Below are 27419 nucleotides of genomic sequence, written 5' to 3' on the forward strand. Positions count from 1 at the left end.
CGTTCCAGTGTCTAGATATTAACCCCATCGAAAATTCATAGGTACACCTGAAGGAAAAAGTCGGGAATAGGTCGCCCACTAACCTGGGGGACTAAATAAAATGCAATAAAAAAGAATGGCTGAAAAATACCATTGGAATATGACATTCCGAAAATTATTTATTTAATTCAGATACGATTACAAGCTGTTTTTGATGCCAAATGTGAGCATACGAAATATTAAAACCAAATTTTCGAAAAATATCGTGAAAAACTGAAAAGTTGTGAATTTTGCAAATTTTTAGTTGACAGTGCAAATAATGAGTTGTACTCATTTTTGTTAATTTTAAGAAAATGTTTAGTGAAATTTACCTACTTTTTATTTTATTATATTAATAAACATGTGTAAGAATTGCATTGTTAACAAAAATATTAATAATGATATTTATTTATATCAATAAAATGATGTTTTATTTAAAATTTTGTAATAATTTTGGTTTTGCAATAATTAAGTTGACTAACTGTATATTGAAAATCAATATTTATTCTGTGAAGTGGCAAAATTGTAGGATTGTATGCATTCACCATAATGCCTTCGAAGAGATAATAAATGTTCCTTATATGTACATATGTCACACCAATGGTTTCATGGCCCACAAAATACTCGCAAGGCAAAACTTGCATTTAATATACAGTCAGTCACAGTTAAAAGTATGCACATGAGTTTTTCATTAAAAATCCAATTGCTAGGAGTTATTTAATTTTTTTTATTATTAGCAATATAAGAAATCTGAATTTTTCCCCATTCTCCTTGCAAGTCTTTGTTAGGGTTCCTATATGAGATGTTATGACTTTTTATATTTGTCTCCAAAATACTCCATAATTTTTTATAAGATTCAAATCCGGGGGTTGGGGATTTGTTTAAATCACTTTTGGACAGTTATGTACAGGGAGCGCCAAATTAAGTTTACACCTCTCAACATTTTTTGATTGCATTATTACACCGACATAGAGATATTATACGTTTAACATATAAATGTAACTTTTTTAAGTATTTAGTGGAGAATTAAAATCCAGAAAATATTAGGCCCTTCCAAACTTTCATTAGGAAATAAATAACCCAAAATTTAACGCGTCAAAATAAAGTTTTGCCAAACGCAAGAATTTTTTTATTTCTTTAGCAAAATGAAGGGATATTTGGCATTTGAATTTATTTTTATTACATTCGTGCCTCCATACAAAAAAATCAACTACCCAGTTGGAAGTTGTCTGCTATGTGTCTTCAAAGTTGTCTCCAATCCATTGAAAACGGCTCGACGACAGCACTTTGCGATCATCGTGCAACTCGAAACTCGTGCACGATAAGTTGAGCGACAAGGTAAGCGAAGTTGTCTTCATGGACGATAAAATGTACATTAACTTGTACCAAGGCATATTGCAAGACATTTTCGTTCAGAATGTCACACATCGCACATGGAAGAGTGACAAATTTGGTGACACTGTCTTGTGTAAAGACAATTTTGAAATTTTTCGTTGATGAAATGGTCATCGCAAGATTCAATCCGGTGATATTTCCCCCATTGGACCCGTGGTACCGCTTTCGTGTAATTTTACCTCCATTTAACTTTCTGTCGAATTTTTTCGGCAAGTACACTATGGATTTGTAGTCTAGAGACTTTAATGAATGATCCGATATACATAGGAGTCAAATATAGCAGCATGTTATTCATAAATATGCTTCAGATCTCTGCCTTTAGGTATTAGCCTCATTCCTCTAGACTAGGGTCTTTAATATCGTGTCAATTTGAGTGACAGATATTGTTTTTATATCCCTGAAACCAAAAAGCCATTTATCCTCACACCGCTACTGTCATGTGCCCAATCCAATTTTTCAGCGCTACATTTCACATTATCCCCTTTAGAATGTTTAAATAACACATCTTATACATAATTCCCTCGATAAAGACAAGATACCCTACACCGGAAGCACTCATACAACCCCATACCATAACAGATCACCCTCAGTGCTTTACGGTTTGAATTGTGTGTTTAGGGTCCAAGGCCGTATTTGCCCTACGTCATACCTTACATGGTCCATCCGACACAAAAGGTTAAATTTGCCTTCAGTCTTCCAAAACTCAAAATCCCTGTTTTCTTGTTTCTAAACGAACTCTAATCTATTTGGCTATTTTCAAGAATGACTTTTTCAGTGCAACTCTGCCATGAAAACCATGCTTACGCAAGATTCTCCTAATGGTTTCTGGGTTGCAGATCCTATTCTCGACTTCACGCCTCAATATGATTTTTTTGAACAGCAGATCGGGTAATATTTAGTATTTCTGCTATTTGCTGTTGAGATTTTCCCAATTCAGCATGATGAATAAAAAATTTTCTTTCGGCAATCTTTGTACGGCGTCCCATGGTTTTAATCCAAAAAAGAAATAAATAATAATCACTATCAACTGGCAAACTTATGCGGAATATTTAAAAAACAATGTTGTAATATTGCGCTTGCCATTTCAACACAAGAATAAAGCCCTAAACACACGTTTGAGTAAAGTTTTGTGCCATTTCTGGTAGATGAATAAAGGACGAAGTGCTGCCAAGTTTCAATTTTTCTTTATTCTTCTACCAGAAATGACACAAAACTTTACTCAAACGTTGGATGTATTTAGGGCTTAACTGTTAATCGTTATAAAATTGTAAATATTACCAGGTGGATACTATTCACTGTAAAGTAAAAATGTGTGTTTTTATCTGAATTTACCAGAATATTGCCAAATTTATTTTATTCATTTTAATTTAAGACATTAATATAAAAATATGAAAAAAATAAAATCATTTCCTTTAATTTACATCTAGCAATAGCAGTTTTAATGAAAGTAAATGAAGGGGATTCTTTTGACTGTGACTCACTGTATGCATTTATCTATAAAACTGAAAAAGGAAGGGACAGAAAACGAATCACTGAGATCAACGTTCTAAGCATCCTTTTGCAAGAACATTCCATGAATGTGAGGAAATCTCCGTTGCTGTTACTCTACAAAGTACTTATTTATACTGGACCTATTTTACCTTGCAGTGTAGTGGTTTTTGCAACGATTTCTCTAGTTTACTCTGTATTCAGCGGCAGTTTTGGCTGTTGTGGGTTTTATATTACGTTTTCTTAATATATTGCTAACTGTGCTCATCTTGGTTTTCCATTTCTTCCATTGTTTCTTTGTTACTTTTCTCTTTCTGACAAAAATTTCCGCTCAGCCTGCTGTAAAGGCTTGCTGTTGCTGTAATTCTACGATTAAGATGCTTGTCTGCTTTGTCGTCTCCGATCAGTACCGCGCCAAGGTAGCAAAAATGTTCAATTTGTCTTATAAAATTTGTGCTCACATTTATTTCGGCTCGGCCCGTTTTCTTTATATTGATGGTGGTTACGTCTTGTCATTTCGTTTACGAATATATTTATATATTGTTGTAAGTTTTCTTGATTGTGGGCTATTATAGTCGCATCGTCTGCTTAGGTTAGCATTGACATTTAAGAGGTCTGTCGCCTTGAGGCAAAATGTCTGCATATTTTTTAAAAACTTCTTATTGGTCTGAACAAATAAGGGTTGATACTTTTTCAGCATGTCCCATATTTCCTGCCATTTTACAGAGCCTTTTCTAAATCCACAAAACAGCAGTGTGTTTCCTTATTACATTCCATAGTTTTTTCTGATATTCGTCTCATTGTGAATATCAAATCTTGAGAACCTTGTTTGGATGTTAGACCACATTCATCTTCTTCGATTTGGTCTTCGACTTCACTACTAGGTAACGAACAGATTTGATTCAAGAGACGATTTTTTCTGTGACTAACAGAAAAAATATTCCTCCATGCTTCTGGCGGAGTTTGTTATCGACCTTTATTGAATATGGGGTTGATGATGGTTACCTGTCAGTCGATGGGTATCGTCACCGTCGTCCGAGCTACATTCATCACTTCGAGGAGCATTTCTTCGCGTCTTCACTATTCATATATGATTCATTCAAAACATTTCCAGCTGTAACGTTTCGATACCATATATTGTAAGTTTGTGTTGTGAGACGAATGCAAATATCTTGACAGAAAATTGACAATACAGTTCCACGTTTTAGTATAGTTCCATATAATTGCTCTATAAAACTATTAGTCTATGGCAGAGAAGGGCTTCTTTGCAAAGAAGTATAGTGAGGGCGCCCACTGAGTTTTTTTGCATTTGCATCCCTCTTTCTCTCACTTACAGTGTACGTGAATAAAACAAACGATAAACATCATGTGGTTGTTGTTTTCTTCACCCATACTAAACCATTGATGAAAATTCTTGGACGACGCTGGTTTATCTTCTAACTTTAGTCCAGCCAAGTCACCCATATACGTTAACGTGACTGCAACAACAACATATGTTCTCTTTATTGTCAGTTGTCGTGGTTCAGCAAAGGAAAGAATAGCTCAGAGCGGTTAATGCACGAAATATTTTGAGCACCACCGCTTTAGTGCAGCTATGCTCGCCCATATACGTTAAGGGATGTACAACAACTAATACCTAAAATACTTGAGGGTCACTGCTTTAGTGTTTATGTATCCTTGTAAATTTAGTCAAGATTAATTTTACTCTCAGCTTGATTCAGTTATAAACTCTCTCCCGAAGGGAGACATGAGTTTGACGGTGATTTTACGCCTAAAGTTTGTGGGAATAACAGCAATTGAAGAACAGTTATGGGTACACAAGACCCTATATAATGGCAGCAAAAAGTTCGCACATATTCATAAATTCACATGGGAATCAAAATCATTGATTACTAATGCGACTCTTGATGCAACAAATCGCCGCAAGTGCCTACACAAAATTGTTCTAAGAAACAAAACAAATAAAGCCAAAATGCTAACCAAAGCTAACTACCGTGCCCTTGCACCGTATTGTTAAGATTTTAACCCGTAGAGGCAAACGTATATACAGAATTTTCCAATAAGGACAAGTTTTTTTAAATAAAACGTAAATCATTTGAGATATTTGTTGTCGGCTTTAACTACAATCCAAAGATTTATTAATGGAACTCCACTTCGTTCATATGGCCGGCCATCGCGGGCACCTTTAAATCTGTCAATACGTTAGACCCAATTTTCGATGACACGGCCACATATTTCAGCCGAAGATGTTGTTTTTCCTTTCAATGTTGGCTCTTGGCTCATCCAACGTCGTTGGCATAGACCAATGGCGGCCAACTGAGTGGGCCATTTCTTAAGATAACACACTCATCAAACTTACTCCGAATTTTGGTAGTAAATTTTTATAATTTTGCAGACGTTGTTCGTTTGTGTACTTTACCATGACGAAAATGTTGAATTTACTGAATAAATTGACAGCGATAGTTCGATAATTAGTGTAAGGAAAACCCTTCATAATAACTACATAGTTAGCTGAACAAGCTGCTAATATTGGAGATGTTCGTGGTGTATACGAAACAATTAAGCAAATGATTGGTAAAAATATTATCTTTGCTATAGATAGAAAATGGACGTGAGGAATAATGGAGGCTGGAGTCAGTTCTTCAGCACCGAAGAGCCACCAGATAATGAGACCCAGCCAAATACTTCTACTTCCACATTGCGCGGCAGCAACCCATGATGGGAGAAGCTTCTAGATTTTGTTTTAGAATCAAGCTTGCAGGAAGTTGCCGAATTTGTACGAATTTTTTGAGCTTTAGAGAGTATTTGCTACGACTCCGTGTCCTATGATAATGATATCAGATTTTTTGCATTTGTCTTCTTTGTGTCAGGACACAACAATTACACTGTGATACAAAAGTTGACAAAAAAATTTTTGCAGGTGTTCTGATGCATAAATTCGGTTTTGTGGGAGTCCATAGAAGACGAAAATACCTTTGGTTTCTTTGGGTCACTTCGGTTTTTGGTTTTATAACGGTAAGTGTAGCGAAAAATAGGCATTCTTGGATTTTCAACTTTAAACGAACATTACTTCTTTTCTCCACAACCGATTTGCACACCCTATTTTCACTACAATGAGAGAATAATGTCTTTGGAATAAGCCATAGATTTTTAAAATCGGTTAACAAATGGCTAAGTAATAGTGGTTTATATGTGACAAAACCCCATTAAAAAACAGTGACATGTTTTTCCTTGTGCTCTAGGCTGCGTAAACGATACCTAACAGTACAATTATTTACTGTTAGCAAGTGAGAAATTTAGTTGGCTTTCCAAAATGGGAAAAACCAATGAAATCGGTTGAAAAATGAATGCGCTATGGCATTTTTTGTGTTTCAACTTTTTGGTTTTTTTCATATTTTCCTTTATAAAAGATTGGTACCTTAGCATGTATGATTCTAATTGTGATTATCTTGCTTAACAATTACGCACAAGGTACCAATCTTTTATAAAGGAAAATATGAAAAAAAAACCAAAAAGTTAAAACACAAAAAATGCCATAGTGCATTCATTTTTCAACCGATTTCGTTGGTTTTTCCCATTTTGGAAAGCCAAATAAATTTCCTACTTGCTAACAGTAAATAACTGTACTGTTAGGTACCGTTTACGCAGCCTAGAGCACAAGGAAAAACATGTCACTGTTTTTTAATGGGTTTTTGTCACATATAAACCACTATTACTTAGCCATTTGTTAACCGATATTCTCCCCTTTCCAATAAACGATAGAGTGTGAAAATCGGTTGTGGAAAAAAGAAGTAATGTCCATTTAAAGTTGAAAATACAAGAAAGTCCATTTTTCACTACTTTACCGTTATAAAATCAAAAACCGAAGTGTCCCAAAGAAACCAAAGGTATTTTCGTCTTCTATGGACTCCCACAAAACCGAATTTATGCATTAGAACCCCTGCAAATTTTCACTGTAGCACAGTGTTATCATACTATTGATATATCCTCGGATTTCAAATACACAACACTATGGCAACTCTAATGATGCGTTCTCATTTGCTCTCAATCAATTTCATACTCAACACAGCAGAGCAACAAAATTAATGGTAATAAAAACTTGTCTATTTTGGCATAAACGGAAAACATTAATAAATTGCATTAAAAAAATACTTTTTTAAATGGCTAAAATTCAACCCCACCCTTCACTCTAACACTCTTCTGCCTATGTTTTTTAATCATAAAACACTTAAAAAGTGGCATGTTTATGCACAGAGTAATAAAAAAATATGAATGTGACAACAATAGCAAAAACAAAAGGATATCATTGTAAAAGTTGATGACGACTACCTCCTACCTAACATTCTAATTAAAACAAACAAATATCAAACAAAAAATTACAATTTGCCTAAAATAGTTGTAACGATAACAACAACAACGCTACAAAAAAAAACACATAAAATAGCAACAAGAACAACATCATATATCTCAAGGACGTTTGTACTACCACTACTGACTGGTAAGGTGAGTTAAGCCGTTCGTACTAGTTCGTAACTATCGTAAACACAACGTCGCCGTCGTCATAAATGGTTGGGTTGTTGTTGGTAGGTTTTGTTTTCTGCCGTAATCATCATAACTATCATCTGTTTTGTTGTTTTTGTTGCTAATATTTATAATAATCGTTACTTTGTTTCTTCCTCTATGTTGCATATCAGAATAATTGTAATTATTTTACGAGGGAGAGAGAGAGAGAAGTAGAACTTCACTGTGAGTTTATTCTCCTTTATTGATTATTTAAAGAAAAGAGAGCATTTTGTATAGGAACCAAGAGATACAATTATTAATGCACGAGACGAAACATTGCATTAATTTTTTTATGGAGATTCTTTATGGTGGTTGTGTTGGTGGTTGACGTTTAAATCACCTCCTAGTCAGCCAGCCACTCAGTCGTACTTCGTACATTTCTATTCGTTTGGAATTTTGTTGGGTTCGGTTGGTAATGGGATGCAATGGGATAATAAACAGGATTTGTAGAAACACGTGGTTGTCAATGACATTAACATCAACAACAACACAGAATGTGTGCTTATCACGTACATAGTATACCATGGAATAATAAGAAACAAACATAGAGCAAGGAGCCAGATAAAGAGAGAGGAAAGGAAGATAATAAATTTGCTCTTAAGATTAAAAACGAAGGAATTTTTATGTGTGATAAAAATCCACAATGAGGTTAAATATTTAAAAAGATAGGATAAGATTTATTTAACGACCGAGAGATGGTCTTCTAATGCATAGCCGACCAAGAAGAGCGAGCGCTTAAATTGTTTATGAGTGGGTAAAATTACACTGACAGAACAGGGTGATGATTTTCATATGGAGTATGAAATGAAAAACACAGGAAAAAAGTTGTCACGGCGTGTTAGCGTTCAGAGCCAAACGTAGTGGTGGGTTCGAATCATCGGCTTTCCTTTTTCATTTGCATTATAGATCATAAAAAAGCTCGATTAATAAATTAAAAAAAAAAATTAATACTAAAAATGATCTTCGCCTAAAAAGGCAAAATTTTCAAACAGAAAAAATATATTGCTGGCGCGTTCGCTTTGTATGACTAAAATTAAAAATAATATGCAGTGAATCACAGTCAAAAGTATCCACTTCAGTTGTCTCATGTTTAACAATTCCGTTTTAGTATTTTCTGGGATATTTTCAACAGAACATGCCAATGGGTCATCAAAAACATTGACCATCCATTCCAATGCATGTATGTCGTTAAACCTGACCGTAAAATCGTCTATAAGTTTATTTATTTCCTTAGAAAATATATCATTTTTGGAACATATGTTGTATTTGGAATAAGTTTCCTTGTTCCATTTGTTCCTTTAAAAGACTTAATTTCTTAGTGAATCTGTCTAGAGAATGTAATAATTGGCATACGTCTTTGTCTCGGCCTTGCAGGCTTAAATTCAAACTATTTATATGGCTCGTTATGTCTACTAAGAAAGCAAATTCTACCAGGAAATTTGGAGATTCAAGGGCTGAAATATAATCTTTGTCGTTCTTTTTCTGTTTGTCTTTGCGTTTGCTCTTTGTCAATATTTCAGACTTCAAAAACTGTACGATGTCTTCTCGGAGGACGAAAAGACGTTCTAGGCTTTTTCCTCGACTTAGCCACCTCACTTCTGTGAAGGTTACTACGTCATGGTACTCAGCTTTCACTTGTTCCAAAAATGAAATAAATTTTCTGCGAGTCAGAGAATTGTGGCCTCCTCGTAACCGATTTATAATTTTAACGGCAGTTTTCATTATTTCTGAAAACCCAAGGGTTTTTGCAAATAGGGCCTCTTGGTGGATAATGCAGTGTATCATTGGAACATTAATTCCATATCTAATCAAATGTCCCGCAAAACCTTTATCCTTTCCAGTTAGAACCGTCGCACCGTCCGTGCAAATAGAAGACAATTTTGAAGTGGGTATTATGGATAAAACTTCCGTTTCGAATGCATCAAAAATGGATTTTCCAGTTACATTTCCATAAAATGATTTCAACTTTAAAATTTCTTCAAATGCATCGAACAAATTGTCTACGGTTCTAATATAAATTAGCATTTGACTTGTGTCCCTTATATCAGTGCTTTCATCAAAGCAAACAGATACATATACCGCATTTCGAATCCTCTCCCTTGTTTCATTTTCTATGAATTTCCCTATTGACTCGGTGCGGCGGACTATTGTGGACCGAGATAAAGGCACCTCTTTGAAAATGTCTTCCATTTTTCTACCAGTATCTCCAAAAAAAGGTAATACTGACATAAAATCTTCTTTAAAAAACCCCCCATCTTCAAAAGGTCTACATTTCTTGGCCAATTCCAAAGCAATTTTATATGAGGCCTTGATTGTGGCATTATCATAATTGCCTTTGTCTTTTATAATATTAAGACACCTATTATTTTTATTTGTTAAATTATCTTTAAGATGGCATATTATTTTTTTTCGCACATTTCCCGTCATTAAATGATATTTTGTATGCGTATTATAATGACGCCTAAGGTAAGATGGATATACATTTTTTATTGTTGCATTGCAGACGAGGCATTCTGCGTCATTAAAAATATTAATACAAAACAAAAAATCATTTTCAAATTCTTCTCTCCACATATTTGCTGTACAACTGCAAAATCTTTTCAGTGTACCAAAAAAAAAAAAAAAAAACAAATAAAGCGGCATCAACCTGCTTGCATGAAATTCAGTACAAGACTGAAGTAAAAAAATCAAAACATTTGTTCTCTTACTTTGCGTTCGGGTCGCGTGTGTGTTATTTGCCGAAAATCTTCGTAACCAAATCAATACCCACGAACGGGTTTGTTCTAATGACGTGAAAGGTAAAGGATAGTTGGGTATTTATTTTTTATAAAATTGTGGCAATATGTTTGTTTTGATAAGAAATTCGAGTAAAGAGGGAAAATGTTCCTACAAGGAAGGAGACAATCTGTCTAAGTGAAAGAAATTACCCTACCACCATGTAGAATATTGATCGAAGTTGGATTAACAAAAGAGGATAAAAGTTCGACAATTTTAGCAGGAAAATGCAGCAGCCTTATAAACAATCTATAAGGCATGTCACAGATTTCGAACGGAATGGTTTCAATTCCGTAATTTCATTTCGATCGTTTAGATTTCGATCGATTTGGTGAATTTCGAAAATCGTATTTCTTAGTATAAATATGGCAACATTAGAGGAATCAAAACAAAAACATATGACTAGAAAACACTGTAGAAGTGGAAATTGTAAAAATATTCTGTTCAAAGAAAAGAAAGTTCATTTTTATTGAAATTTCAATTTTTTTATTGTTTCTTTAATCGAGGCGCAAAGTAATCAACACAAAATTGAAAAAATTCCTTGTTAGAGCTCTTTCTTTCTTGTTTTATTTTATCTTTGCTTTAATTTATCATTCTTAATGCCAGATTGTTTTGTTTTTACAAATGTTAATAATTGGTTTCGTTGGTGGAGAAATAATGGAAATTTTTTAAATAAAATGATAAAAAATATGAAATTAAATGTGATTTTGTTAATAATAAAACAATATTTTTATTATTGTTAAGTGTTTTAAAGTGACATGTTTCCAAAACATGCAATTCCACTTGTAAAAACAAAAATGGTTTCATTTTGAAAAATTTTTCGTTTTTCGATTTCCGAAGAAGCTAAATACGGAATCAATTCCACTTTTGATTTGTTTCTGTGGCATGCTTGAATAATAGATAGACTCAATAATAATGGCTACATAACACTATATGTAATTTTCTGGCTCATGGAAAATTAACCATATTCTGACACCGCAGCGCAATAGAAGATCAAAAAATAGGAATGTGACTTGCCGTTTTTCCAAAACAGTAAATCAAAACATTAGAAAATTAGATTTTTTTATCGATTTATCTTCAATTTTGGTTCAGATGTACAAGATCGTTCAAAATTTAAAAAAATCGACCAATTACAAATGTACCTAAGATCTCAATAAACAACTTTTTAGAACATACCCACTTTCTAGGAGGAGATATTAAAGGTTAAACTATCAGACCTGTTCCTTTGAAATATTTCGGTCCGAAACTGTCTAACTCTCGAAACAACGCTTAAGGGGAGTACACACCAACAGTCAAAACTGACAGTCAACGTACTTTTAGGACAATTTTCCGGCAAATAACAACATTTATTTAGCTAAAAACGTTTGAAATACAATATTTACGGTATTATTTAGAGATTACAAAAGAATTTTTTCAGTTAGGCTTTGATATTCACGAAATAGACCTCGATGACTGTCAGTTTTGCTTGTCAATATGTACTATACTTTACATTGAGGGGCATCATACAGCGCGACGTCAAAGAAGTTTATAAAGAAAAGTCCACAGAATAAATCGTACACAACATTGGCATCCAAAATATTTGAATTGGTCATCAAATCAGAAAACAAAATGCAGTAGATTTCAAAGGGAAACATGTTTTGACTAGTGCCGACTTGACTGGCGAACCTATACTCCCCCTGCAGTGTGTCGCACATGCTATAACTATCTCATGGCATGGCTAAATTCTAAAGTCTGTACTAGGGTACATCGAACCACAACCTAAAAATACATTTGGTATTCAATATTGAGGATGATGTCGGTGAGGTCAGGTCACCGACGTAGCCAGGGGGAGGCCCGGGGGGCCCAGGCCCCCCCGAAATGGTAATTTTTGATACGGTTTTGGTACATTTTACTTGCAAAAGTTCAAATTTTGTCCATTGGGCCCCCCCCGAAATGGCGTCGAGAGCCATTTCTGACTACGTCCCTGGGTCAGGTCTGTACAGTAATCCAACAGTTTTTAACCGTCATTGAAAATGTGATGTTGAAGCTGACTGCCAGTGGCTCAAACTCATAACAATTTGTATACCAGGCGTTATGCTAGACATTGAGGGCTAAAGTTGACCTTTTAAGCCAAAAACAAGAAAAAATAATCATTCAATTGGCAAAGCCGATAGCTATATATCATCTCTAAAGCAAATACCATGGTTAGTGAACGGAAATGTGCCTTCGTCAGATCCGGTACAGCCGATTCGAAAGTCTTCTTCCCAAACAGCGGCAACGCGAATTTCCCCATTGCAGAATAATAATTCAATTGTCATAGCCAATTTCTATATATGATCAGCCTATCACTGTAAAGAAAGAACCATGGTTAGTGAACGGATATGTGCTTTGAATTGATCTGACACAGCAGATTTGAATAAAAGCCTTCTTACCAAAAAAGCGACAACGCGACTATACTTTCTACATGATCTGCATTCACTATTTTCTACACAGGTTTGGGTTCATAGTATGTATCAAATTGAACCTGCTGTCGGCACGCAGAGAAAAAATATTTTTCGCTTTTGTTGGAACAAAAATATATGTTTTGGTTCCAAAAATGTATTTGTTTTGTTCAAACATTGTAATCCAAATCCAAAAATACCATCTTTTGTTCCAAACATAGAAAACAAAAACAACTTTCGAATTTCCGCAATATTGTTAAAATCGTTAAAAATACCGATTTTAGGAACTATCATAATCTAATTTTGTTTACAAAAAGTATTGTCAATACAGAAAACCAGCCCAGAAATTTTTGATTTGAGTGCATATACTTCTCATATACACTTTTCGCATAACTTGGATATAAATGTCGAGTATAATATTGCAATCATTGATGAACACAATACATGGTTTGCTGCATTGGCTGACAACAAAGACAAACAAAAAGCCACATGAACCCACCACAACATAAGGAATAATTAAACACCATAACAAACATGAAAAGGAAAGAAGAATGAAACAAAACAGAAACAAATAAAAACAAGAGTCTCACAAGTACATACACACAAAAACAAAGGTAAAGGCAGCATGTCATACAAACACACCACAACTCACCAAAATTGTTTTTTCAACACGGCATCGAATAGCGAGAGAAGAGAAACAAATTTTCGAAGAAAAGAGAGAAATATTGTTCAGTTGACACAAACTATTTTTGGATTTACAATACTACATGAGGAATCCAACAATATGTTAACAATACATATTTTGCTCTTGGAATATTGTTGGATCAAACATATTTTTTTCTCTGCGTGGGAGGGAGATTTTTCCAGTTCTTCAGCCCAGCAATGCCCAATGTGTATAACCGCAGCATTCAACGGGTATTTGTGATACGGTTCCATCGATGTCTCGCTCAGGTATTAATGTTTCACAAAAGGTAACTACATTTCGCTCATTTACTCAAAGAGTGGCATATCTCAAAAAATGCGTTTTCTGAGTTAGCAATTTCTATTTTTTCTACGACTTCTACTTTATATTGTGTCAAATTTTCATGCTGATATCTCAAAACTTGACGAGTTACAGCTCACTTGCTACGAGTTTCGCACTGACATCTGGCTTGCTGTTTGCAAAATATGGTCCAAGTAGTTATTTTAGCTTTTGTGTAATAATCCTTTTAAGTTGGGAGGTCAAATTTCAATCGCCAACTTAAAAATCGTTTTTCTCGAAACTGGATTTTTTGAAATGTATCACTCTTTGAGTAGATGAGCGATTTGTTTCGGGTATCCGATCTGATACAGTATTTTTACGAAAGTAACTAGTAGATTTAAGTTAATTTACACGACTTTCTGTTAATTTAAGAATTTGAATTGTAACGTAAATTTTTATTAAGCATTTAGTTTATTTAAATCAAATTTACAACAGCAATTGCTGCATAGAATTGGAATTACTATTTTTCTATGTTTGTTTTGCTATTCTTTTTGTACGCTTTCAGTTCTCTCTCTTGTGACGTCATTCATTATTACCCTTTCGTATTTATTACCACTGGCCTATTAGTTGTTTACATTAATTTGTCTGTTTGTATACGAGTATGTGTGTATATGCATCTGGATCTCTTTTGAACATTGGAGAACTTCCCAGATGAAGGATGCTAGAACAGTCCATGCATACTCAAGGAGGTATAAATACGCGGGCATAGCGAGTGGGAGTGGAGTTATAAATCATACCGCGACTTAAAACCGTCAGTATAATCTAAAGAGAGTAACCTGAATAGAGTAAAGCTGTGTGCTTACTAGTCACTAGTGTTAGCTGTGTGCTATTAGAGAAATAAAGTCTTACATGAATAACCGCAATAAAGCATTGTAAGAATCGTAATCCAAAACGAACCATCGTTTTATTTGGTATAAATGTTATCGGGGAATAAAACAACGTCTACAGGGGATTAAGTTAAACCCTAATTCCGTAACAATATATTTTTAATTACCCTTTCTGACCCTTAATATGTTTTGGTTGTATATTTCGATCAATTTGCCCATCGCCTTGAGTTTTATAGCTGCAATGGACTTTTCATATCTTACCTTAATTTCTATGGTATGAACAAACAAAATTGTTTCTAAAGCACCAGTTGATGCAGTCCCCATTTCCCCGCCTAATACTTCATCAACATATTCTTTGCACTTTTTATAGTATTTTCACAATGAATTTTTTGTCCATAGTTGTCCACCATACAACAGCTGCGTACGTTAGGATTGATCGAATTATGCTTATGTATAACTAGTGTCTCATCCTACGATAAAATACACATTTTGAGCGTATATCCTTCATACAGGTTACCCAACGTCAGTGAGCTTTAATATCACTCTCCTGGATATGGTATTTCCTAACCAAATTATTTTGCTAAACTTTTCATTTTTGCAATCTTACGGTTAAAAATCAATCATACCCCATTCTAAAACAGCTGCCAAAGTAGGTAATTTTGTGCATCGTGAATATAGTAAGACGCAGATAGGTAAATAGAAAGATTTCATATGACTTCGTTAATTACACACCACATCCATCCATCTATCCATGCACACTGATTACTGACTCATAAAAAATCTGTATTTCGCATCTTTTGTTTGAAATCACACCAATCGTAATGAATATTTCAAGGTTCTGTCGGTTCTGTATTTGTGGCTTTTGTGTGAAATGGCAGCAAAAAAAAAACAAATGGCGACTGCAAAAACAATAAGCATTTGCAACAACAACAACGATGATGACAATGATGGTTGTAAAAAACAATAAAGAAAAAACCATAACCACAATTAAGCTATAGCAGTAGTCATGGTTGATCTGTTTTTTGCCTTTCTTTCCATAAAGTGGATGCGGCACGTTCCCGAAGTTTTGTTCTGGGGATTTCATGACCACATTTTAAGTTGAGCTTTGACAATTTCAATGTAGCTATGTATATAAATTATGTACGTATGTGTGGATATATTTGAACTTTCTTAACCACAACTTATCACACGACAAAGTCTTTTTATTTTTAACAAAAACCGCATAAATTGCAAAACAAAAACATGCATACTCGTATGTATGAATATTTATATACATTTTATGACCAACCATTGACGCCTTCGCATAGCAAAGATAACTTTTTATAGCAACTAATCTGAGGAAAATCACAGATAGTGCTGAAAAAATATATCCGCAAAGCTAAATGATTTTGTATAGCAATATGACATTGCCATAAAAATAACACCGGCAGGACTCAAAGAGAAATCTCAAACAATTATCGTTAGCCACTTCACACCGTTTGAGGACTTCGGCCACACCCTCCGGCCTGGTTTGAAACGATGTATGTATTTATTCCCCGGGCAAGTCACTACTATTTCCGAAAAGTTACGAAATAAAAACAACACTTTAGTTGAAGACAAAAAATTGTCTGTACCTTCGGATAATGCGATAGGTCGCTCAAGGCAAATCTATACGGGACCTTAGTGCTGCACGAATACATTTTCAACTTAATCAGACTCAGAGTACCGCTCTAAGACTACAAAAGGTTGGCGTCTTGGGTAGACCTCTTAGTGAACAATTTATATAGACAATATGAAGACGGTTTTTCTCGCACGCTAGCTTAATAATATGCTTCGTTGCACCATCTACTTGGATGTTGCAGTAAGTGTCAGCGGAGGCGGATTCACCGTCGTTGTCGAAATAAACAACACCTCGCAGTCTCCCCAACAACAAACGCAAAACCAAGAAGCGGTGGAGGGGGACTTGCCTTTTTTATACACAAGTCTGTCCAGTACAGAGCGATCTGGCTTGAAATTGACTATATTGACCCATGTGGGACTGCCGAGGTACAGTTGATAAATGTGTACAGACCCTGTTTTATATGTGCCTGATAATAGTCCGGTTTTTGGAAGGCAATAAACGTCTGGTGTTCATAACGAGCTTTGGTATGCCGTTCTAGGCAATGATCAGAGGGGTGTAGCGCTGTCCAAGCAAATTGATAGCCCCACATTTTGCACGGTGAAGGAAGACGCTCCTACGAGGATAAGAGGAGCGTGCCCGAACACCCGGTCTGATAAATGACCCGTCATTTCGGTTGGCTTAGACCGTCTCCCTGTTATCATCGGCCGTACTTTCTGAACCATGGGAAAGGGTACCGAAAACATACCTATCACCACTTTAGAGAGCTGTCCATTCTCTTTCATACTCTTACATCACAGCTGCAGCCGCTCTGTACTATACCTGCTGGTCAAATACCCGAAATTAGACAAAATTTCCGAGCAGAAGCGACGGGTGTAGCAATTGAGCATGATGAGTTTCATCGTACGTACCCTGAAGACCCAATAGTTAAGGAACTTACACTTGAAGCAAACATTCCAGTAGCCGAGCATAAGCGGAAAAAGTGGCTAGGCCACCTGAAGCAATGCATCATTGGTACAGGAATAAGTAAATTGTGGGTAAAGATTACATCTCTCGCAAATCCAGGAAAAGGGATAATAGAACGGCTGTTACTGCCAATATATATAGCACCCTGAGATTGATAAGGAGAAGAGTGCTAATGTATAAGTACGCTCTCAGCCAATTCCGTTCCACCACAATGTACGATGAGCGAGGTTGAAGATGTCATCTGAAACGCGAAATCATCCAAAAGGTTGGGCCACACGGAATCTCAAAGGCAATGCTTAAGCCCAACTGGTGAACCCGGAGTTGAGTATTTGTACTCAATCCTTCGTTAGCCACTTATATTTTACCAAAAGTCTGGAAAGTTGACAGGGTGGTCCCGTTACAGGATGCCAGCAAAGGAGCATTGTTTTTTGCCAAATTTCCTACCTGTCCTTGCTAGCGAAGACTCTACTCTTCCCCATAATTGGATACTGTTCCCAGTTGCCCAACATCAGCATCACAAGTATCACAACAGCATTACACGCCATAACTTATGAGTCGAGGACTGAACCAGAACAGGCCATGCGACCAAAGAGTCATGGTGGCTCTTGACCAATCGAGAGCCTTCAATACCGTCAACCATGCTAAGATGTTAGAGCATATAGAGAACCACATGTGTGGACGTCAATCGTTTGAGGATTTCAGAAATAAGAAGTCTAAGACCTGTAAAATTAAACAGGGAGTTTTCCCTAGGGCGGGGTGATATCTCCGGAACTGTTTACCGTCTACCTTTCTGCAATTCCACATCCACCAGACGGCATAGAAATCATAATGTATGCAGTTCATCCGGCTGAAATGAGGCCTCCCAAAGGTATTGGTCGATGATGTCCAATTTGCGATCACAAACTATACCAAGATTTTCGGTGTAACGTCGATAGCGTGTTTAAGTCGCCCGCGCAAGCTATTTGTGACAAGATTAATTCGCCTTCCAGCATCACTGGGAGTGCTGACAAGAAAACCTGTTGACCTCTTACAAATCAATAGACCGGTCGGTGTGTGGTATGCAAATGTTAGCCCCACGCAATAGAAGATTTTTTAAGCGGCATTCACCGCCTCCGCCTTGAGGACATTTTTAATGATGAGAAGGTGATTTTATCGGTGCATCAGCACAGTATGTTGTCGATGCAGTACCTGCTTGGATATCATTGTGATCAGACATGTACTATAACCAAAAGTGGCCCTACTGAATGTTCCACAATACTAAATTTGTATTTTTTATTATTTACCTATCAAACTCGAATATATGAATATATGAAAACGTTCCTCAAGATAGCTTATTTTCAGAATAAGTTGTTGTTAAGTTGTTTACAGTGGCTCTGTGATTCTGCCTATGATCCAATATAGTTTTATAGTTTTCCAGTTCAGTTATTCTTACCTGAAAGAGAGAGAGAGAGATACAAATTATTTATAATATGATATAATTAACACGGTGCGCCTTAACTAATTTTAAATGGAATGTGCTTACACCTGGGAAGTTTTTGCAGATTCTGAAACTAGAATGCTCATAGATGAGAAATATCAAGAAACGAAAAAAATCGCCGGAGGGATTTTCAAATAAATCGCGATTTAATTTCACATTTTTAGGGTTTCTTTAAGTTTTCACGATTTTGCTTGGAAACCGCGAGTCCTATGTAAATGGGCGTAAAGAAAATTTTGTAGCTGTGAAAATTGTCCACAAGATTGACCTTTATGATATTTTCGTAGGTTTTACCGTTTTTGAGATATAGAAGTTCAAATTGAGACAATGCACTGACTGTATCGCCTCATTATAAAACAATGTCATTACTGCAATTTCCCAAATTAAACTTATATATCTTGAAAATGGTACAATCTAGGAAAAAATAAATTACCAATCTTGTAGAGAATTTTCAGAGCTTCAACATTTTCTTTAGTCCCATTTTGATATGACTTGCGGTTTCCAGGCAAAATCGTGAAAACCTAAAAAACCTCTAAAATTTTGAATTTTGATTTATTTAAAAATCCCTCCGGCGATTTTTTTTTTTTGATTTTTTTATTTTTCTTAACTATGAACATTGCTGTTTCAGAATCAGCGAAATCTTCCCATGTGTAAGCGGTTTTCATCAAAAGTTAGTTAAGGCGCACGGAGCATTATATTCCCAGCAAAATTTTGAGGAAGGAGTTCTATGAGATGACGTGATTTCATGTCATCTTTTGCATTGGTTCAAAGGATGACATGAAAGATCCGATCTTTTCACCATCATTTGAACTAATTCCATGGATGACATGAAAGATCCGATCTTTTCACCATCATTTGAACTCATTCCATGGATGACATGAAAGATCCGATCTTTTCACCATCATTTGAACTCATTCCATGGATGACATGAAAGATGGGATCTTTTCACCATCATTTGAACTCATTCCATGGATCCAATAGAGATGTATTTTGTGTTTTTGTTTACGTATATAGAAAAATATCACAGAATTTTAGATGAAACACTATTTTTTATTATAACCAACATTAGTAATATATTTGTTAACAGTTTAATTATTATATAGTACACTGAAAATTTTGTTCTGAACCAGCAAAAAGCTACCAAAGCTATTAATTATACCCTCCACCATAGTATGGAGGGTATATTAAGTATGTCATTCCGTTTGTAACTCATCGAAATAATCATTTGCGACCATATAAAGTCTATATATTCCTGATCAGCGTACAATTCTAAGTCGATTTAGCCATGTCCGTCCGTTGTAATCACGCTATCTTCCGAACGACTTGAAATAGGGAGCTGAAAATTTGTACACATATGTCTTGAGTCTGAACTTAGATCAAGTTCGAAGATGTGCTATATCGGTTCACTGTACCGCCCGATTTCACCTATTTTGACGTTTTTAGCTAAATTTTCAGACCGAAAAAAGCTATAAATAGACATTTAGGATTCTCATTGATCAAGGAACCCCTCCACCAAAAAATATGGACATAGGTGCACGTTTTGAAATAGCCATCACTCGATTCCAGGTACTTTGACGTTTGTCTACGTTTCAGAGCAATTATTATTACCTCGCAACAGAAAGGAAACCAATTATTCTATATATAAGTATTTCATGGTGCTAAGTATTACCGGCCGAACTTAACGTTTTTTTACTTGTTTCCTTTGTTATCGAAGAAAATAGTAAAAATTAGTGTATTCTTGCAAAGGTCTGTTCCAGATCCTGTAAGAATCAAAAAAAATTTACTACGATAACAAATTTTAGTTTATGATATCGAAAAAAAATAGTAAAAATTAGTAGCTCGTCTCGGATTGTTAAAAAACTGGCTAGTACGCAAGATAACTCTCAATGATAGTAACCTTTGCAAATCGTATATTTTCTTCTGGGCTTGGTTGCTTCGGGTTACAAATTTAGAAAATAGTCCAGATAAAGGACTCATCATTTTTAGAAATTGGGCCAAGGGCTCGAAACTCTATAGACATCAGAAGTATTGTGTTTGCTTATTTTCTTTAGTTCCGAGGTTGAGGGACATATCTGTCGGCACAGCAGACTATTGGAGTTTTGGAACAGACTTTTTATTTGCTTACTTGCTGAAAAACCTCAACATTAATGCAGAAAAATTCTTTTGTAATTCCTTATTAAAGATCTATTTATTAAATAATCGTCGTTTATAAATTTTGTTGTATAAGTGCATATATTTGTTTTTATTCACATAAAAATTTAAATCTTATGTTATCGGGGACTCGAAAATACAGGCATGGGTTTAAAACCCAGTGGTAATTTTGTCTTACACATCCCACAAGGTGAATGTCCATCTTATGATTGAAATTTATTGATTGACTTTTATTTTAAACATGATTAAGAGAGATACGCAACGCCTCCAAACAGCGCAGTATTAAACGAGACAGTTCCATGTACGATATTTTTAAAAACTGTGGAAGAATGTGTAGAATGTGAATACACTGTAATTGTGACATAATTATCAACTACACAGGAAGTCTTTAAAAAAGTAATAGGAGTAATCTGCGTTCTGCCAATAATCGCCTAAAACACCCGCATCCATGAGACAGGCACAGCCAATGGAGTTTGAAATGTATAGCCTTTATTCAATGCGCCATATTGTCCAACTCGGAACCGTCATCAACAAAAAATGCATCTGCTTGGAGATAATAATGGTCAATAGGACTGAGCAAGCAAAATTCATACAATAAAGTGATACTAACCATTAATCTTGTCACTCTGGCTCAGAAGTCTCCAGTAAAATAAATCATCTCCAAACGTGCGCGCAGGAACAAACTTTAACTTTCATAAGATAATTATAAAATTTAAGCAGGCCAATTTTGGGAAAGTCAAAAGATAGAAAATACTTACAAACCATTATTGTTGTTTATTCCAAAGAAACATCAGATTTTATTTATTTTTATTTTTTCTATATTAAGTTGCCTTTCGCCTGGAAAGGTGTTACTTGATTTTATTTTATTTATTTTTCTGTAATGCAACTTTCATGTGTCACTTGAAGTAAACAAATACCCATGTACCAAGTTCATGATTACCCAATACCATTTAAAGGATATTAATAAGGTAACCTTATTTTGTGAAAATATATAAGGTCACAACACATTGAAAACAAGTAAGTTAATAAAATCTGTTGATATGTTCAAGAACTGCAAGAATCCACTAATGCCTAATATTTTTTCCGATAACATAAGGAAAAATTTTAGTGTAGTAAAAATTGGTAGATTATTGCAAATTCTGGAACATACCATGTAAATTTTTAATTGCTTTTACAAATACCGTTAATAATACGTTGACATTTAAAAGTCAGTGGGTTTATTGAAGCGACCATTGGGTTTCAAATGTCAATTCCGTTTCATATAGGTCAAATACATCCTCATAAAGAAGGTTAATACACTTAATATCAGTTGATTTCAAGCCTGACACAACACACAATGATCATGGTAGATGCATCAGCGCAACTGATCGTACATGAGATTGTATTCGAGAACTAAAAAGTTTCTACAATTTTCAACAAAAAGTTCCAAAATAGTCAGTTTTATTAAAAAAGTGTCACTGAATAGCGTTTAGAAACTTTTTACAATTTTTTTGTTGAAACAATTCACCGATTCATCTACCTGTTTCATTGTGCCACATAAAAAGTGTTGCAACTTTTGGTTGTATCCATTAGCACTGCGATTACGATGTTGATTTTGCTGAAATCACGAAATGAGATTATTTCATTCTTATATATCAACTCATGAAAAATGTTGCTGGATTTCGCATGAAGTCACGAAAAACCCAACGAAATCACGAAAAAGTCGCAAATGTAAACCAGCTATAACACTGTTTTGTTAAATTTGTTTTTGAAAATAATATTTATCATTTTACTTTCAAAAAATATTTTTCATAAGTCTTATGTTTGCTGCTACCTTATTAATGTTTCTTGGAGACATATTTGCCATATTTGGTTACTCTTATTTGGTTACTTATGAGTAACCAAACCAAGTATGCACTACAAACAAACACGAACATTAAAGAAAAAAGCGCGATTAAGCAAACAGGAAACAAATTAAAACTTAAAAATTTCAATTTTACTAAAAAGGTAATTATGAGTTCGAAAAGTACTTATAAGAGAAATGTAAGAAAAGAAAAACTAAGAATGGCTGAAATGCTGCAAAATTTAAGAGGAAGTGATGAACCAATGTCAAATGAGGAGTCAATACCAAGTGAGGAGCCAATGCAAGTGGAGTCCGAAACATTTATGGAATCAAGGACAATTCCGTTGCAAGAAAAACTAAGAGAGTGGTTTTTAAAGTATGCTCCAAGTGTTAAGTGCTGCAATAGCCTTCTGAAAATATTGAAGGAAGAAAATTTGAACGTACCGGTCAGCGTAAATGGTTTGCTTGAGAAGAATAAAAAGTGTGTAACCAGGACAGTGGCTCCAGGACAATATGTGCACTTAGGTGTACAACAGCAACTAGAAAAGGTGAAGAACATTATAGAAGAGAAGTCTGTGGTGAATTTGGATGTGGGAATAGATGGCCTTCCACTTTACAAAAGTTCAGCTGTAGGTTTGTGGCCAATTCTGTGTAAGGTTGTGGATGAACCTTTGATTGGAGTTTTTTTAGTCGGCACTTATGTCGGAAAACAAAAGCCGTTAAATGTGGATACTTATTTGCACGACTTTGTGGAGGAAATTCGGAGAATAAATGATGAAGGTAGATTTACAGTATCCATACGCGCCTTTGTATGCGATACTCCAGCAAAATCTTTCATTTGTGGAACGAAATCACACAACGCATTAAATGGATGTCACCGTTGTCTACAAGAGGGAACGCGTTTGAGAAACCGAACTGTTTTTTCATCATCTGTGGGTCCGAAAAGAACGGATGAGGACTTTAAAAATAGGATTGACATTACGTATCATAAGCCTCTTACTATACAGTGCCAATCAAAATTGGAATCATTGGGTATACAGATGGTTACCCAATTTCCACTCGATTGTATGCACCTCTTAGATTTGGGTGTCACGAAAAAAATTTTAAATCTTTTAATGACTAAGAACACTACTCAAGATATTAATGCCACGAAAAAATCAGCCATGTCCAGTATGTTGCTATCATTCTCTCCTTATATAACTGCCGAGTTTTGCAGAAAACCAAGGGCACTTGACGAATTAAGTAGATGGAAATCAGTTGAATTTCGACAACTAGCTCTATACACAGGAATTGTTCTTTTAAAAGACTTCGTTGATGAAGATTTTTATCAACATTTCTGTCTGCTATCAGTTGGTTATAGGATATTCGTCGGAACAACAACATACAGTTCATCAATATCTCCAACAAATGCATCAAATATGTTTCAACAATTTGTCCAAAACTTCGGTTTATTCTACGGCGAGGAGTATTTGTCGTACAATATACATAATATGCTCCATATTGCGGAATGCCACAGCAAATTTGGCAATTTAATGGAATTTTCGGCGTATGACTTTGAAAATTTTCTGAACGTTTTGAAGAAAAGTATAAAAATTCCTAAACACATCCCGCAGCAAATATACAAGAAATTCTACAACAAGGACATACTTATTTCACCACAAGAAAAAGATGTTATTATTAAAAAAGGTCGAGTTAAATCAGTATATGTTAATGGATTTCTTTATAAAACCACATCTCCCGATAATTTATGCTGCGTAGGCAATACCTCATACCTCGTTATATCGAAATTGTACGAAAATGGCAATTTTGATGGAAAAGAATTCCTAAACCTCAAACCATTTTTCTATAATCCTGTAAATTCACTAGATGTTGGCATTGCTTTTAGTGAAAATCTTTCAACCAGCAGTGCAGAACAGACCCATGATCTAAAAAATACAACAAAAATAATGATGATTCCTTATAGAAATGGAGGAGTACTTTTTCCAATTCTACATTAATTTTTCTATATCATCTAGGAAAATGAGTCAGCAAAATCCAAAAATGACACCAAAATCAACGTTGCAATTTCTCATGGAAATAAACAAGAAGATCGACATATTAACAGGTAAATATTGCCAGATGACAATTAAATGCAATATTTTATCAAATACCAATTAAATATTTTATTTTAGAAACTGTCAATACGTTACAGGGAAAGGTCAATGAACTGTGCACGGAAAACAACAAAGTGCTTCAAAAAGAAATTAAAGGTAAATATACATGTATCTGAAATTTGAAAATAACGAAGTACAAATTGTGGAAAGAGGAACAAAACATTGATTCACATGGAACCATCGAACAAGGCATATTTATAGTAGGTAGAAGTGACAATCAGCTGCCTTTTTACTTTTTTTGTAAATTAAGTTTTCAGAATTTAATAGGGTATATTCCTGAAATTATAAATTTAAAAATTGGCTTCCAAAACATGGCTAGTTTCATCCTAAGCGTGTAATAAAAAGGACCTCCGACATTTCTGAACGATTTAATATTACATTTTGATTCAAATTTGTTCAATTTTATAGGATTTTCATAAGTGTTTATGTTCGGCCTTACATTTTTTTAGAAAGACCCTATTGTTCAATATTTCCATTGACATTTTATTTTCAAAAACAAAAATGTTGTTTTTCTAAAATTGTTAGTTGTTGTAATTCGTGCAACTACCTTCTATAAATTTGCCTTGCTGGGATATAAATATATACATAAGTTCTGTTCGATAACCCAAAAATTTGTTAATGAAAGTACGTTTCAATTGCGAAGTTATCAAACAGACCTATTATTTGGTGTGACTTTTTACTTGATAAATGCATGGTTCCATGGGTGACATGTAAACTAGAGTTGTACAATCTAGTTCATTTGAAGGATATAGTTTAACAGCGCATGCTATTCTCTCATTTCAACTCATTTTTTGAAACAAATGTCGGTAAAATTGAAACGCAAAATTATGCATAAAAACTTCAAATATATGTTGACAACACTCTTTCTATCGGTGGAACTTAGCGATAACTTTATTTTGATTGCAAAATTACCGACAAATTTCGTAAATTAGCGAAATTACAAATGTATCCAACAACATAGACGACGGCGTTATCTTACGCGTTGACATGATTGGGAATCGTTCGTTGACTGATTCTAGTTAGTTGAACTACATTGACTGATACAGTTCAATCGCTCTTTTCAATGAATCGTTCAATTGAAGTAGTTCGTTCATGAACTATACAACTCTAATGTAAGCATTTTTTTGTTTACATTTTAACTCTTTGTAAGAATGAAAAAAGCTGCATCACAAAAACGTTCAAAAGTGGAATTTTCATAAATTTTCAATATATATCGATTATGAAACATGATCTCTGGATGTCATAGACTACTGTGGTTTGGATGTGTATTGGAGTCCACAAGAATCCCAACTGTATACTTCTTGGAGATACATGCAGGTACTTTTCCAAAAATTCATTGTAGAAAAATATTGCCAGTAAAAACAATATTTCAATAAGAAAAAAGCAATTACTTCAAGCAGTTCCCATTACACTGTGCAACATTTTTAGGGTAATTGCGTGCAAACAACTTCTCCTATGGATTTTATGGAAGTACAGACCCAAACGAAAAAACCCTAGTTGGGTTTTGTTTTGTCAGATCCAGTTCGGATTTTATAGCCCCATCTATACAGGGCTAAATATTGACTTTTTTAAACAAATCGGGGCTATATCTCCGAAACCAATAGGAACCACGTTTCGACGTCTGCAGCAAACTTGTAGATAAGGGTGAGAGGAAGATATTTGACGAAAAAACCATCTTTAAAAACTGCATCTATTTATTCAAAATGTATAATATATCTAAAATTTCCATAATTTCTACATATTTGGCACCGTATCTACAAAACTGTAAAATTTTCCGTATTGTTTTCTTTGGAAAAAATATTCGCTGAAATGTTCTACACAACTCTTCAGAACATTCTACTGCTGTAAAATGCCTCTATCACGCTGTTTATTGTATATTTTTATACCCTCAGCCTTTAGGCTAAAGAGGGTATTTACACTTTGATACGACCAAAAATGTGCCTCATAGAAATAATGGTTTTAGACCCCAAGTATGTTTGTACGATATCCGTTTCAGACAATTTTGAGTAGATCTAGCAATGTCCGTCCGTCTGTCTGGCTGGTGCGCACGATAACTCTCGAACGGATCAATCGATTCGGTTCAAATTTTGGGTATCGAAATATTTTGTCCAGATTCGATTTAAGTTCGAAGATGGGCCATATAGGTCCACTCCTTCAGGTACCTACCCCACAAATGTTCAAAAATATTCAGAAAAATTGTGCGCACGATAACTCTTGATGAGAGTGACCGATTTGGTCCATACTACTTACACATTCTCATAATATCTACCAGATAGATCAGGTTCGAATATGGACTATATTTGTCCACTCCATCCCGTACCTCCCACACAAAATTTTGGATAAGTTCACTTTAAGGCCTGCTATTGAATCACTTTGTTTTTTGTTGAAGCAACTTACATTCGCTGCCTCAATTACGATGGTAAAAGTTGTTTCAGGGGCAAGTCCATACTTCTTGAGAAAACAGCCCGAAGGGTGTAAAAATACCCTATGGCACCCCCATGGTCTATGTCGGTCCAATCCTTTAAGTACCTTTTCCGCAAAATTTTTGAACTTTAATCTTAATCAACATTTTTGTCGGTTCATACGACCAAAATATTGAAACCCCCTAAATACATACATAATTTTTTTGTGAAAAAAGTGTTTCAATTTGCACAGGCTGAGGGTATATCTCTGTCGGCAAAGCCGACTGATACTTTTTTACTTGTTCAACGACAATTTCATAAATATATCAACAATGCAGTGAAATTAC

General features: G+C 34.9%; 1 protein-coding gene and 1 long non-coding RNA gene across 13 annotated transcripts in view; both read right to left on the reverse strand.

Annotated features, from left to right (window-relative positions):
* The window catches only part of LOC141396602 (uncharacterized), a 128984-nt gene that overhangs the window by 27967 nt on the left and 73598 nt on the right, over positions 1-27419 (reverse strand). The gene's annotated exons all lie outside the window — the stretch shown is intronic.
* LOC141399739 (uncharacterized) lies at positions 21036-21557 on the reverse strand. Its single transcript, XR_012411922.1, has 3 exons — positions 21454-21557; positions 21306-21384; positions 21036-21238 (listed from the first exon to the last, which is right to left on the reverse strand). It is a non-coding gene; the product is annotated as an uncharacterized lncRNA (long non-coding RNA).

Source organism: Musca autumnalis, unplaced genomic scaffold (assembly GCF_047663935.1).
Source record: "Musca autumnalis isolate F117 unplaced genomic scaffold, ASM4766393v1 scaffold_3, whole genome shotgun sequence".
In the NCBI taxonomy this organism is placed as follows: domain Eukaryota; kingdom Metazoa; phylum Arthropoda; class Insecta; order Diptera; family Muscidae; genus Musca; species Musca autumnalis.